We start from the raw sequence: 15076 nt of genomic DNA on the forward strand, positions 1-15076 counted from the left end.
AACACGGCTAGGCCCCGCGGCATCTGCTGAGTTTTGAGTCGAAGAAGGTTTGCCGTTGCTGTTACAGTTTGGGCAGGTGCGCGTGGTGAACCCTGGCTGAGAGCATTTAAAGCAGTAAAGTTCAGGTTTACGCTGTTCCTTATGACGTGAAGAAGTCTGTGGTCCACTAGGTCCGAGCACTGAGTGGAGTTCATGAGCGCGCAGTAAAAGGTCCATGACAGAAATTATGTTGGCGCCATACAGTGCAACTCTGTATTTCTCAAGAGAGTGCTTACTGATTAGCTCAATTTGCTCTTTTTCAGGAGGTGGACTTTTCAGCTTGTTAAACTCACTCAACATGTGGGCAACAAAGGTCGGGAGTGGTTCATCCTGAGCCTGTACACGATCCAAAAGTCCCCTCAGCATGCGTTCCTGATGGTCCGAAGGGAGAAAAACTGTCTTGAATAGCTGACAGAACTGAGCCCACGAGGTGATGTGGGAGCTCAGGGCTTTGAACCATTTCCTGGGCTCTTTGGAAAAATAACGTGGCAGTTCATTCAGTAATTGTTCATCAGTCAGATTCAGTGAAAATTTGTATGTGCCAACTGCTTGTAACCAGTGCTCAGGTTGCACCTTGTCGTCACCCGCAAACACAGGAGGCTCCAGTTTGGCGTGATGCAAAGCGGCTGCGATCACCCTGGAAGTGTTGCTGAATTCCAGTGAGTGAGATGGGAGAAAAGGATTTGTAGGAAGGAACGGGTTGGTAGGCAGGAATGGATTAGTATTGTTGTTGCTTACTGCATGTACAGCTCTGCCTGTAGCAGGAACGTGAGGCGTAGACGTAGCCATTGGGAAAACAGGTGACTGCAGGACAGCAGGGGGAACAGGATTTTCCTTGTTGAGACGGTCCCACTGCCTTAGCATACTCTGCTGCATGTGGAGTGAGTCACGTAAACAGCCACCAAGTCTGTCCACTTCTGCTCTCAAGTCAACCACTTCTTGTCTCACGTCAGGGTTTTTATCTTCAACAATGCTGTACATAGGCACTGAGGTAAACTCCATGTCTGAATCAAAGTCTGGGTAGTATGCCATTGTGCTGTCCAAAACGTTTCGCACTGTCCTTTTACAAAAAAAAAAGTCAGTCAGACTGAGCTACGCTAACAAAAATGCAAAAATGCCAAAAAAAAAAAAAGCGTGCAAAAGAAATCTAAATTTGGAAAAACAGCTAGCTAAAACGTCACCCGAGACTAAACTGAGATCGGAGTAATCACGTTTTTACAAAAAGTGGCAGAGAAACGGAGCTCAATGGAAAAACTCACAATAATCCCTGGTGAATCCCCCAAAAAAAAATCGACAAAAAGGTTCGAGCGCCATTTGTAACGCGTGGTGGCGATGGTGAATGCATGGACGTGTGCAGCTGGATAGTGATACGAGCAACCAGGTTTCCACGTAGTACTTATTTATTTTGTCACCACTTGTCACACTTGACTGAAGTACGAAGAAGGAAGTGGAGGAGTGACCCCTTGACCCAACAAAAGGAAGGGGCGCCACCTTGTGGAGCCACACCAACATTGCATAGGCAAAAGTGACTGTTACAACGTGTCCAATTATCATCTTGGAGCATGACATGCACTGGGGGGCAGAGTTGTAGGATGATAAAGGGGGAGGATTGGGATTTGTAGAATGTTTCTTTGATTCTTGTCACAAAAGTTAGTGCAGGGCTTTGTTACTTTTAAATAGTATTAGTCGGGGTGGGTGTTAAAAGGTTAAGGTGATTTAAAGCAACACTGCGTAAGATTTTACTCAATAACCAAATTGAAATACAAGCATTTATGTATACTTTTAAGTAAGTTTCTTGTCCTAATTGTCCTAATTTACTCTTTTCTTTTTATGTTTCAGGAGAATTAAAAATTCTGGTTTATTCTCCCCAGCTCACCACCTCTCATCTTCAAGTGAAGTCACTGTGAGTATAGCTTTCTGTTCTGTTAAAACTTTGAAACTTGTACATAACATGCAGACTAAGACATGTGAAAGCCAAAATGTGATGTCTGTCATGTATTTTCCGTAGTATTGTGTACCAGAAAAAAGGCTTTAACCTCTTAACCCCCTCTGCAACCAATACAGTTTAACCTCTTAACCCCAGCCCTAACTAATACTGTATAACCTCTTAACCCCAGCCCTAACCAATACAGTTTAACCTCTTAACCCCCGCCCTAACTAATACTGTTTAACCTCTTAACCCCAGCCCTAACTTATACTGTTTAACCTCTTAACCCCAGCCCTAACCAATACAGTTTAACCTCTTAACCCCTACCTTAACAATAAGGTTTACCCTCTTAACCCCTGCTGTAACTAATACTGTTTAAATAGAGTGATAAATGAAAGGTTTTCTTATTTCATACATTATTTGGATGGCTCACATGGCTATTTTGCGTGTTATGTATTTAACAATTGTTATATTGACTGTGTAGTTAGGGTTAGGTGACCAAAGCATTTCATTTCTCTCCTCTGACATAGATGACGAAGCCCAAAGCCATGGGACTATGTCCCATTTGTAACAAAAAATTACGTTTTGTTTCAAGGCACTTAAAATTAAAGCACCACGTGGTACTCTTGGAGGAGGCCACCATTTTAAATCAGCTATCAACCTTCTCGATAAAATTAGAGAACTTGATTTGCCCAGTGCGAGGGTGCTTTGTCAAAATCAAGGATGTGCAGAGGCATGTTAAAACAAAGCATCAAGACCTCTCTTCAGCCCATAAGGACAAGGTCCTCAAAAAGGCAAAGAAGAAAGAGGCTTTGAGGAGGCTGGGGGAACTGAGGGCCTCAAACCCCACACCACCGATGGTGTCGACCCTGGACCTGGAGGATCCGGTCCTGAACCCCTGCCAGAACATGGCGTGTTCGAGTTTGGTCAGGCGCCTCAGGAGGGAGGTGGCTGACCTCAAAAAAGAGGTGGCAGCTCTTAAGGTAACATATGCCTATGTAGGACATTTTCGTGTTGCGACAATTGTGTCAAATTATGCATATGCACATATGTTGTCTCACTACAGGCAGCGGCAGGGGAGGAAGCATCCTCCAGGTCCAGCGGGAGCCAGGCGTCGCCGCCGTCATCGGTGAGTTCCATCCATCCATCCATTTTCTTCCGCTTTATCCGGGGCCGGGTCGCGGGGGCAGCAGTCTCAGCAGAGACGCCCAAACTTCCCGATCCACACACACCTCCTCCAGCTGTTCTGGGGGGACCCCGAGGCGACACCAGGCCAGCTCGGAGACATAGTCCCACCACCGTGTCCTGGGTCTTCCACGAGGCCTCTTCCCACTAGGACATGCCTGGAACACCTCCCGCGGGAGGTGACCAGGAGGTATCCGGAACAGATGCCCGAGCCACCTCAGCTGGCTCCTTTCGACGTGAAGTAGCAGCGACTCTACTCCGAGCTCCTCCCGGGTAACTGAGCTCCTCACCCGATCTCGGAGGGTGCGCCCAGCCACCCTGCGAAGGAAACTCATTTCGGCCGCTTGTATTCGCGATCTTGTCCTTTCGGTCATTACCCAAATCTCATGACCAGAGGTGAGGGTGGGAACGTAGATCGATCGGTAAATCGAGAGCTTTGCCCCGACTCAGCTCCCTCTTCACCACGACAGACCGATACAGCGACCGCATCACTGCTGACGCTGAGTTCAATTTCTTTAAATTTTTTAACCTACTACTTTCACTAACATTTAACATTATTCACTTGCACCCAACCCCACAAAAAACTCACCAGCCTCTTCCTTACATGTAAAGTCATTTCTTTGAACTGTTTTTTATTAGTCTGACAAAAGTGAGGAGGAGGAGGACAACAACCAAGACGACGAAGACGACCAAGACAGCGTGTTGCTCATCACATCAGGGGAAGAGGATGAGAGAGCAGAACAGGAGAGCGAGGAGGAGGAGGAGACGGAGGAGCAGGAGCCGGGAGATGAAGAGTCAGATGAGGGGCCAGAGCTGGAAGCAGGAGAGACGGCGGAGGAGGAGGAGGAGGAGGAGGAGGAGCCACAATCGCCAGTCCCAGGAAAAGCTAGTTAAACATTAGACCACAATACTTACCTGCCCCCCAGCCCCTACCATACTTACCTGCCCCCAAGCCCCTACCATACTTACCTGCCCCCAAGCCCCTACCATACTTACCTGCCCCCCAGCCCTTACCATACTTACCTGCCCCCCAGCCCTTACCATATGCAAGACAATCATTAATTTTGGCTTTTTAATTTTTCCTTAGAAACATACAGAAAAGAGGAAACATACGGTGTCAGCGGTGTCGGATGAGGAGGACGAGGATAACGTAGAACATATCCAAGCGAACATAGATGAAATTTGTCAGGCCATGCAGGCGGATATTGTGAGTAAATGTTTGGATGTAGAATTTCTTCCATAATCGACTTGCCTGAGTGGTTTGAGCTGTGGACATATTTATTCTATCGCTGTTTCTTCTCACTAACTAATGTTTCCTCATCAAAGAGAGGAGAAGAAGATGCCTGGAGATCAGCGCCCCCCCTCCACCCTGCCCTGATGGTCCTTTTTTCTCCCAGGACAAGAGGAACAACAGACACCTTTCATTTCTCCAAGCCTATTAGTAAGAGAACACTTTATTCAGCTTTTGTTTGACGTCTGAAGGCAGGCTTCGAACTGATTGTTTGCATGATGATTCATTAACTACTTTTTGTGTGTCCTGGCAGCCGCCTATATGCATTCTTATGAAGAGGCCATTTTCCGTTCTGGTGGGACAAAGAAGGTTCAGGAGAACTGTGTAACAAAAGCCACCAGGGCAAAGATATTCATCAAGTACATGATGCTGGCCTCTGCGAAGCCCCACTGGGACTGGAGCTTTTTGAAAAATATAACCGCCCTGCGAGCGTAAGTAGACATTTTGTAACTACTTTTTTTTTTCTTTGGCGCCATATCGGTCTGTTACTAATTCAAAAATGTTCTTAAACAGCTACCCAACTGTCTTACAAAGAGTGGGCTTAAAGATCACCACAATAGTTGGATATCTCCACGACGCAGAAGCTCTAATTCTATACATGGAGCAGGACACGCCCGAAAACAGCAGAATAAACTCTAAAGACAGGAAGGCCCTTCAGTGGGAGCTGGCAAAATTGACAAGGGACACTGGCCGCCTCATCGCCGTCCACCAAGTCAAGGTGAAGGCTGCCAAACAACAAAGGCTGGTTCCGAAGGAGACGATGGCCAAAAGTCGCCTCCCCTCCCTCCTGGGTAAGAGTTGAACTCACTGTTACTGTTAATTTGTGGGGTTTTTTGGTATTTTTTTTTAGATGTAAACAAAATGTGTCTCTGTCCAGACGAAGCAGAAGCGGCCCCACCGAGGGACAGGCCCACGCGCTTTCGAGTCCTGGGATACCTGGCCGCGTACTTGGCGTGTATTTATGGCCACCGGACGGGGGTCTTTACACAGATGACAAGGGATGAGGTGGACGGCGCTGAGGGGAACGATCAGGCTGGCTACCTCATTAATGTGAGTGTAAAAATGACACTTTTTTTTAATAGATTGTAGCCTTTTCGAGGAGTGGTTTGAATTCAGTGTGTGTCTTAACGAAGGGTTTCTTCTGTGGGATATTCAAAACCGATGAAACAGCTTTGTAATCATTTTTCATTATTACTACGACTACTATTTCTAATAGTACCACTACTACTACAACTACTGCTCACTTGGCGCTTTGTCCCGTCCGTACTTACCTGACCCCAACCATACTTACCTGCCTCTCCAGCCCCCAGAATACTTAACTGCCCCCCAGCCCGAACAAGCATCATCTAATGTTTGTGTCTGCTTTCAGGTTGAGAGGCACAAAACGGTCCAGACATACGGCCCTGCACAGCTCTACCTCGATGCAGAGGAATACCGGTGGTGCCGCAGGTGGTCGTCACTGGTGGCAAGGACAGGGCCTAGGAACAAGTTCTTTTTCAGTTCCCTGGGGACCGGACCAATAAAGGATCTGAAGTCGTACATGTGTCGGGCCTGGGAGGAAATGAAGCTGGGGCCACCTCCCTCCTTCATCGACCTCCGGTCTGCCATCGCGACCTATGTAAGTGTAAATTAATTAAATTAAATAATGCATGAAAATGACATTATTTGACGAATATATTATATCTCTTAGAATTTCGAAACACACCAAGACCCGGCACTGAGGGCGGAGGTCAGCACCTTCATGGGCCACACCTCCCGGGTTCAGGAGAAGTTTTATGCCTTGCATAAAAACTTGAAGGTGGCCAAGAAGGTCCGGGACGTCTTTGTGGCCCTGTCCCTGGAAGCGTCCCGCCCTGTCCCAAAGGCGAAGGACTCTCGGAATCCACAACAGAGGACTTCTTCAGCCAGGAGAAGGTTCTGGGTGGACGAGGACTCCAACGAGCCCCGAAGCAAAAAACCTCGCCAAGGACAATCGCCATCGACTAGTGGATCCGGTGGAAACATAAAACTAAGAGACCTGAGTATGAAACTGCGAAGAATGTAAGAATGTCCGCCCCCTCTCTCCGCACATACAACTAATAACAATAAACGTAATATAATAATATATAATATAATATAATAATATATAATAATAAACATAATATAATAATATATAATATAATATAATAATAATAATAGATAATATAATATAATAATATATAATAATAAACTAGAGGTGGGCATAGATTATTTTTTTTAATCTAGATTAATCTAGATTAATTCTGAAATTAATCTAGATTAATCTAGATTAAAATGGCTCGCTTGAATTCTGCCGAAGCCATTCAGAATATGAGTGCTACCCAAATAATAAAGTCTTTGAGAACGAGTTTCTCAAGTTAGACCAGGGGCTCATCTCCTGTTTCCAAAATGCATCACAAACTGCTTGAGAACGTTCTACTATGATAATTGGTGATGAAAATAATTCATGTTCAAGAAGATGCACTTGTGTTTCCTAACTGTTTATTCAGTTAAACATTAATTTTGAACTGTAGGCCGACATTAGAGGTCCTGATGAACTGTGTACAGTCAGTAGCTTTGTGTCAATCAATTTTCTGGTGACAAAGTAAATCTCCTCTTCTGCAGCTATGACCTGCTACAGAAAAAAGATCCGGGACTTTAATGGTGCTCTTATCGGTACTTTAAAAGGAAAAAGAAAAACGTTAGATAGAGGCTACTGTATATAGGCAATGTAGCCTAGGCCAATATTTTTTATTAAACTTTTTTATTACACATTTACTCTGCATTTGGACCTAATGTATTCCCAATTTGTGCAGAAACTTAATATATGGGAGGTAAAATACAAGTATAGACCAAAATGTGAAGTGTAATATTTTTCAAAATAATCTAGTAAGTAAAGGATTAAGTGTCATAGTTTGTTAATCAGGCTGTTGGTTAGATTTGGCTGGAGCTGAAACGTGTGCGCGTTCACGCCACTGTGTACGCGTTTGCGGAACATAGACTCCACTCGAATCGGGTATTTGTGACCGCGCACACCTGTCTCACCGCGCACACCTGTCTCACCGCGCACACCTGTCTCACCGCGCACATAACTGGCTAACACACATTTTTTGTTTTTTTTGGTTTGTTTTTTTCGCTTTGTTTCTCTCTTATGACAGAAATAATAAACGCTGTTTTACAAACTAAAATCCGTCCGTAAGCATAGAATTAAGACATTACATTACAGACGTCGAGCACTTTTTGTTCTTTGTTTATGTTTTGCTAAATGTTCTGATAGTTTTTTTTTCAATATATTCTTTGTTTTTGTTTATATATCTATATATCTGTCCATATAGTGTGTGTATATATATATGTATAAGATAAGATGATACTTTATTGATCTCACAGATGGAGATATATATATATATTATTGTATATATATATATATATATATATATATATATATATATATAAAAAAAAAAAACTCTTCCTCACCCTCCGCGGGCGGTCTCTCTTTTTCCTCCTGCTCGGGTCCTCTACCAGAGGCCTGGGAGCTTGAGGGTTCTGCGCAGTATCTTTGCTGTTCCTAGAACTGCACTTTTCTGGACCGAGATGTCTGATGTATTTCCTGGGATCTGCTGGAGCCACTCCTCCAGTTTGGGGGTCACTGCCCCGAGTGCCCCAACGACCACGGGCACCACTGATGCCTTCACCCTCCAGGTTTTCTCCAGCTCTTCTCTGAGCCCCTGGTATTTCTCTAGTTTCTCGTGTTCCTTTTTCCTGATGTTGAAGTCGCTTGGTATTGCTATGTCGACCACAATGGCTTTCCTCTGCTCTTTGTCCACCACCACAATGTCCGGTTGGTTCGCCATTACCATTTTGTCCGTCTGTATCTGGAAGTCCCACAGGATCTTGGCTCGGTCATTCTCGACCACCTTTGGAGGTGTTTCCCACTTTGACCTTGGGGTTTCCAGCCCATACTCTGCACAGATGTTCCTGTACACTATACCAGCCACTTGGTTATGGCGCTCCATGTAAGCTTTCCCTGCCAGCATCTTACACCCTGCAGTTATGTGCTGGATTGTCTCATTGGCCTCTTTGCACAGTCTACACCTGGGGTCTTGTCTGGTGTGGTAGATCTGGGCCTCTATTGCTCTGGTGCTCAAGGCCTGCTCCTGTGCAGCCATGATGAGTGCCTCTGTGCTGTCCTTTAGTCCGGCTCTGTCTAGCCATCTTCAGTTATGTTTCGGTGGTACATGCCGTGTAGGGGCTTGTCCTCCCATGACGGGACCTCGAGCACCTCATCTTCTGTTCCCCATTGTCTGAGACATTCACTGAGCACGTCATCTGTCGGAGCCTTGTCCTTGATGTACTTATGGATCTTGGATGTTTCATCCTGGATAGTGGCTCTCACACTCACTAGTCCTCGGCCTCCTTCCTTACGGCTAGCGTACAGTCTCAGGGTGCTGGATTTCGGGTGGAACCCTCCGTGCATGGTTAGGAGCTTTCTCGTCTTAACATCTGTGGTCTGTATCTCATCCTTTGGCCAGCTTATTATTCCTGCAGGGTATCTGATTACTGGTAGGGTGTAGCTGTTTATTGCCCGGGACTTGTTCTTGCCATTGAGCTGGCTTCTTAGGACCTGCCTTACTCGTTGGAGGTATTTGGCCGTAGCCGCTTTCCTTGTCACCTCTTCGAGGTTGCCATTTGCTTGTGGGATTCCGAGGTACTTGTAACTGTCCTCAATGTCTGCTATTGTTCCTTCTGGGAGTGAGACCCCTTCTGTGTGGACTACCTTCCCTCTCTTAGTCACCATCCGACCACACTTCTCTAGTCCGAATGACATCCCAATGTCTGCACTGTATATCCGGGTGGTATGGATCAGTGAGTCGATGTCTCGCTCATTCTTAGCATACAGCTTGATGTCATCCATGTAGAGGAGGTGACTGATGGTGGCCCCGTTCCTGAGTCGGTATCCATAGCCAGTCTTGTTGATTATTTGGCTGAGGGGGTTCAGACCTATGCAGAACAGCAGTGGGGACAGGGCGTCTCCTTGGAATATGCCACATTTGATGGAGACTTGTGCAAGTGGCTTGCCATTGGCTTCAAGGGTGGTTTTCCACAACCTCATCGAGTTTGCAATGAAGGCTCTTAGAGTCCTGTTGATGTTGTATAGCTCCAGGCATTCAATGATCCAAGTATGTGGCATTGAGTCGTAGGCTTTCTTGTAATCAATCCAGGCAGTGCTCAGGTTAGTGTGTCGGGTTCTGCAGTCTCGAGCGACTGTTCTGTCTACCAGGAGCTGGTGTTTGGCACCTCTGGTATCTTTACCGATTCCCTTCTGAGCTGTGCTCATGTATTGATCCATGTGCTTACTTATCTTAGCCGCTATGGTGCCGGACATGAGCTTCCACATTGTGGAGAGGCAGGTTATTGGCCGATAGTTGAATGGGACTGTACCCTTTGAGGGATCCTTCAGGATCAGGATTGTGCGCCCTTCGGTTAACCATTCAGGGTGATTCCCATCCCTCAGCAGCTGGTTCATTTGTGCTGCCAAGCGCTCATGGAGAGCCGTGAGTTTCTTAAGCCAGTAGGCGTGTATCATGTCAGGGCCTGGTGCTGTCCAATTTTTCATACCTGAGGCTCTTTCTTGGACGTCTGCCACTGTGATGGTAACTGGATTCTGTTCAGGGAGGTTGCTGTGGTCCTCTCTCAGAGCCACCAGCCACTGTGCATCACTGTTGTGTGCTCCCTCCTTCTCCCATATGCCTTTCCAGTACTGTTCAGTTTCCAGCCTTGGTGGGTCTGCTCTGTTATTGTTGCCCTGCCACTGAGCGTACACTTTCGCTGGTTGAGTTGCGAACAGACGGTTTACTCGTCTGGCTTCGTTGTCTCTCGTGTACCTCTTTAGGCGGCTGGCCAAGGCTTGGAGCCTTTGTTTGGCAGTTTCCAATGCTTCAGGTATGGGCATCTGGCTGTACCTTTTGGGTACTTGCTTTTTCATTGCACCTTTCAAGGCCTCTGTCAATTGACTCACTTCCCTCCGTGCTGCCTTGACGTTATCTTCCAGCCTTCTTTTCCATGGTGGGTATTTCATCTCATGGTTGCTCTTCCGAAGTGTCTCTAGGATCACTGCTGCTGTGGAGTATATCAGTTCATTGGTTTCAGTAATGGTTGATGTAGGAATTGCTCTCAGAGCTGCATTCACATCTTCTAGGAGACTTTCAGACAGTACTTCTCTTAGCCTCTGTAATTGGCTTCGGGGTTGCCTGCTGGACATTTTTGCCATGATCTTATTTTTCAGGTCAGTCGCTGCCTCGTTCAGCGTGATTGCGCTTATTGGGGCTTCGTACCCAATCTCCATTGGGAGGGCTGGTGTTAACTCCCCTCTAACCTGGTGTCCTGGCTCCCCGTTGCCGGAGCATTGGTGTTGTACCTCGTCAATCTCAAGTTGTGATAGCAGTTGCCGTTTGTGGATGTTGGAACACTGAGCTACTAGTTGTTTCGCCGTGAGTTTGGACTGTGGGTTTCGAAGTAACCATTTCTCCCACATCCTCTGCATGTAGCCCCTCTGGCTAGGGTTATATATATATATATATATATATATATATATATATATATATATATATATATATATATATTATTGTATATATATATATATATATATATATATATATATTATTAGGCCCGAGCGCCATCAGGGCTGGCGAAGGGCCTCTTGTAATCGTATAGAGTGCGCGGAGCGAAGCGGAGCGCACTCCCCCAAAGTGCGCGGAGCGCACAAAACGAGCGCGAAGCGCTCGCCTCCTATCAAACATGCACTAACGCACTCCTCTCGACGTGCACGTTCCGTGCACGTGCACATGTATCAGAAAACAAACATTGTAATTGGACAGTGCGCGGAGCGAAGCGGAGCGCACTCACCCAAAGTGCGCGGAGCGCACAGAAAAAATGAGCGCAAAGCGCTCCCCTCCTCTCCAACACTCACTAATGCACTCCTCTTGTCGTGCACGTCCCGTGCACGTACATATATAATGCAAAAATCAACATTGTAATTGTACAGAGCCCATAAAAGTCAATGGGCGACTGGTCACTGACGGGCACGAAGTGCCCGTCAGTGACCCAGGACCTCTACCATGAGGTAGGAATGCGCGAGCACTTTCCGAAAATATATAGTTTATGGTACCCGCGTAAGCGGAAACACTGTTTTCGTGTGAGAATATTTAGGCCCGAGCGGCCTGCCGTCGCAAGGGCCTATTGTAATCGCAATCGCAGCGCAGTGCGCGCAGCGCACTGAACCTAAGTGCGCGGAGCGCACAAAAACAGCGCGAAGCGCTGTCCCCATGTCAACCGTAAACTCACCGTGTAAAACAGTGACAGCCCACACCAGAGGTGTGGGCCCTTTATACTTATTATTGCATTAAAATGAATGGGGGTATATAGTGTGAATGGGGGTATATAGTGGATGACGAGCGCGAAGCGCTCGTCATCCACCCAGGAACCCCACGGGTGCGTGCGGATCGATGAAAGCTTTCCAAAAATGTATAATATGATATCGTCGCGAAAGCGACGATATTGTTTTTCTCGGAAATATTATTATTCTTTCTTCTTTCTTCTTCCGTCTTCTTTCTTCTGCTCTTTGAGCAGGAATTTGACCCCCTGAACATAGTCGAAAACTCACCAAACTTTGCCCAAAATTCAGGTTCGGTGAAAAATTAATTAAAATGTGTGTTTCATATTGGGGAAAAAAAAAATGGCGCGACAGCGCCACCTACAAAAGTGAAAATACATTACGCCAATGGGGGAGGGGCCGAAGTAAACTTTGTCGTAGAGCGACGAGATTTGGTACAGACATTCGTCATGTGACGCCCAAAAAAAAATATTATTGTGGCCACGCCCCCTGACAAACCGGAAGTCCGCCATTTTGAAAGGAAGACCGGAGAATGCTGAGTCAGCGTTTTCGCTGACTTCGCATTTTAACGAACTCCTCCTAGGGCGTTTCACCAAATGAGCTCAAAATCGCTCCAGCTCATCTCGAGATGTGGGGCATCAAAAGTTATCCAAATTTTTTGGCTAAGTTTTACGGTTTGTTTGCGGCGAAGCCGCAATCTTTCCGAAGTATTTTGCGATTCATCAAAAACTAAAAATCGCTCCCATTCGCGCAAACAAACTCCGATTAAAAATCGGAAATATACATTTTATTGACCTTTCCCCCCTGGACGCAGCAAATGCGAATTAGTAACATTGGGCGCGATAGCGCCCCCTCCAGGTGCAGAAGAAAAAATGCATTATGGGAAAAAAATTAGTTTGTCGGAAATGGATGAAATTCGGTACAAAAATAGTTGATGGCATCCCGATCCAAAAAGCCAATGAGACCCATATCGTATTTTGTACGGTGTTGCCATGGTGAATCAAAATACATTGCGTCTATGGAGGCGGGACCAACCGGGGCCAACGTCAACTTTGTCGTAGAGCGACGAGATTCGGTACAGATATTCGTCATGTGACGACAAACAAAAAATATTATTGTGGCCACGCCCCTTGACAAACCGGAAGTCCGCCATTTTGAAAGGAAGACCGGAGAATGCTGAGTCAGCGTTTTCGCTGACTTCGCATTTTAACGAACTCCTCCTAGGGCGTTTCACCAAATGAGCTCAAAATCGCTCCAGCTCATCTCGAGATGTGGGGCATCAAAAGTTATCCAAATTTTTTGGCTACGTTTTACGGTTTGTTTGCGGCAAAGCCGCAATCTTTACGAACAATTTTGCAATTCAATGTAAAGTAAAAATTGCTCCCATTCGTTCAAACAAACTCTGATTAAAAATCGGAAATATACATTTTGTTAACCTTTCACCCCTGGACACAACAAATATGAAAAAGTGACATTGGGCGCGATAGCGCCCCCTCCAGGTGCAGAACAAAAAATGCATTATGGGAAAAAAATTAGATTCTCGGAAATGGATGAAATTCAGTACAAATATAGTTGATGGTATCCCGATCAAGAAAGCCAATGGGACCCATACCGTAATTTGTACGGTTTTGCCATGGGAACGACCGGGAACCCCCATATTATTCCAATGGGATGGACACATAAATCTCACATTATACACCATCACGGCGCGTTGGCGCCCTCTGTCAGCAGCGTGTGGACAGTAGTAATTGAAGTAAGTGTCCAATGCTGCTTCTGAATTAAAAAAGATCATGGGCGCGCTAGCGCCCTCTGGAGTTTGGAACCATTATTCACATGGAGAGGGAAAAAACACATAGCACCTATGGGGGCGGGGTCAACGTCAACTTTGTCGTAGAGCGACGGGATTCGGTACAGACATTCGTCATGTGACGACAGACAAAAAATATGATCGTGGCCGCGCCACCTGACAAACCGGAAGTCCGCCATTTTCACAAGAAGTCCGGAGAATGCTGAGTCAGCGTTTTCGCTGATGTCGCATTTTAGCGAACTCCTCCTAGAGCGTTTCACCAAATGAGCTCAAAATTGCTCCAGCTCATCTCGAGATGTGGGCCATCAAAAGTTATCCAATTTTTTTGCCTATGTTTTACGGCTTGTTTGCGGCGAAGCCGCAATCTTTACGAAGAATTTTGCAATTCATTGTAAATTAAAAATTGCTCCCATTTGTTCAAACAAACTCCGATTAAAAATCAAAAATATACATTTTATTGACCTTTCACCCCTGGACACAACAAATATAAAAAAGTGACATTGGGCGCGATAGCGCCCCCTCCACGTGCAGAAGAAAAAATGCATCATGGGAAAAAAAATAGTTTTTTGGAAATGGATGAAATTCGGCACAAAAATAGTTGATGGCATCCCGATCAAGAAAGCCAATGGGACCCCTCTGTTAGGTGTGTTTGGACAGAGGACATGGAGGTACACTGTGGCTGTTTCTCAATTGCAAGGATCCGTCCTCCGTTTGGCCACTTCGTTGATGTCCTCGGTGGCGGCTCCTACAAAACGGAGCGGAGTGTCCTCTCCCCGCCGCCTTTGAGCTCAAATGGAACGGCCTCCGGAGCGAGTGGATGCGTCAGGTCACGTGTCAATCTATGCTCATTAAAACAACTGTTTTATGAATAACAGAGGCCAGGAAACTGTTTATGTGGAACAAAACTTTTTTTAAAGTGAGTTCAAACTAATAAAGTTTTGCGAGAAAAGAAAAAAGAAACTATGTTGCAGTGCATCATGGGTAATTTCAGCTCTCCGAGGCAGCGGAGGATCCACTGCTGTATCCTTCGTAAATGAGCCAAACGGAGGAGTCGAGCTGCGAGGGGGCGAGTGGTCCAAGTGAAATGGAACACCACTTGGCGGCGCTGTGATGACGCGAATGACGTCCGAAGTGGTCGAGACTCCGAGGATCCTGGCAATTGGGAAACAGCCATTCCCTTGTGAAATGAAAAAGATTTTGGGCATGCTAGCGCCCTCTGTGGGTTGGAGCTGTTTCTCACATGGAGGCTAAAATTTTACCTGAGAAAGGTAAAATGCACTGTCCCCCATTCATACGTTATCTCATCGTCTCAAACAGTGACCAAACATACCGTTATTGCTGGAAAGTGCCACTCACAGTCACGTTGAGCTCATTTTTTTTTTTACAATAATCTTCTTTGAACATTTAAGGGAAAATATATAGACCTAGTTTCATACATGT

This window comes from Gobius niger, assembly GCF_951799975.1.
Source record: "Gobius niger genome assembly, chromosome: 22".
NCBI lineage: Eukaryota > Metazoa > Chordata > Actinopteri > Gobiiformes > Gobiidae > Gobius > Gobius niger.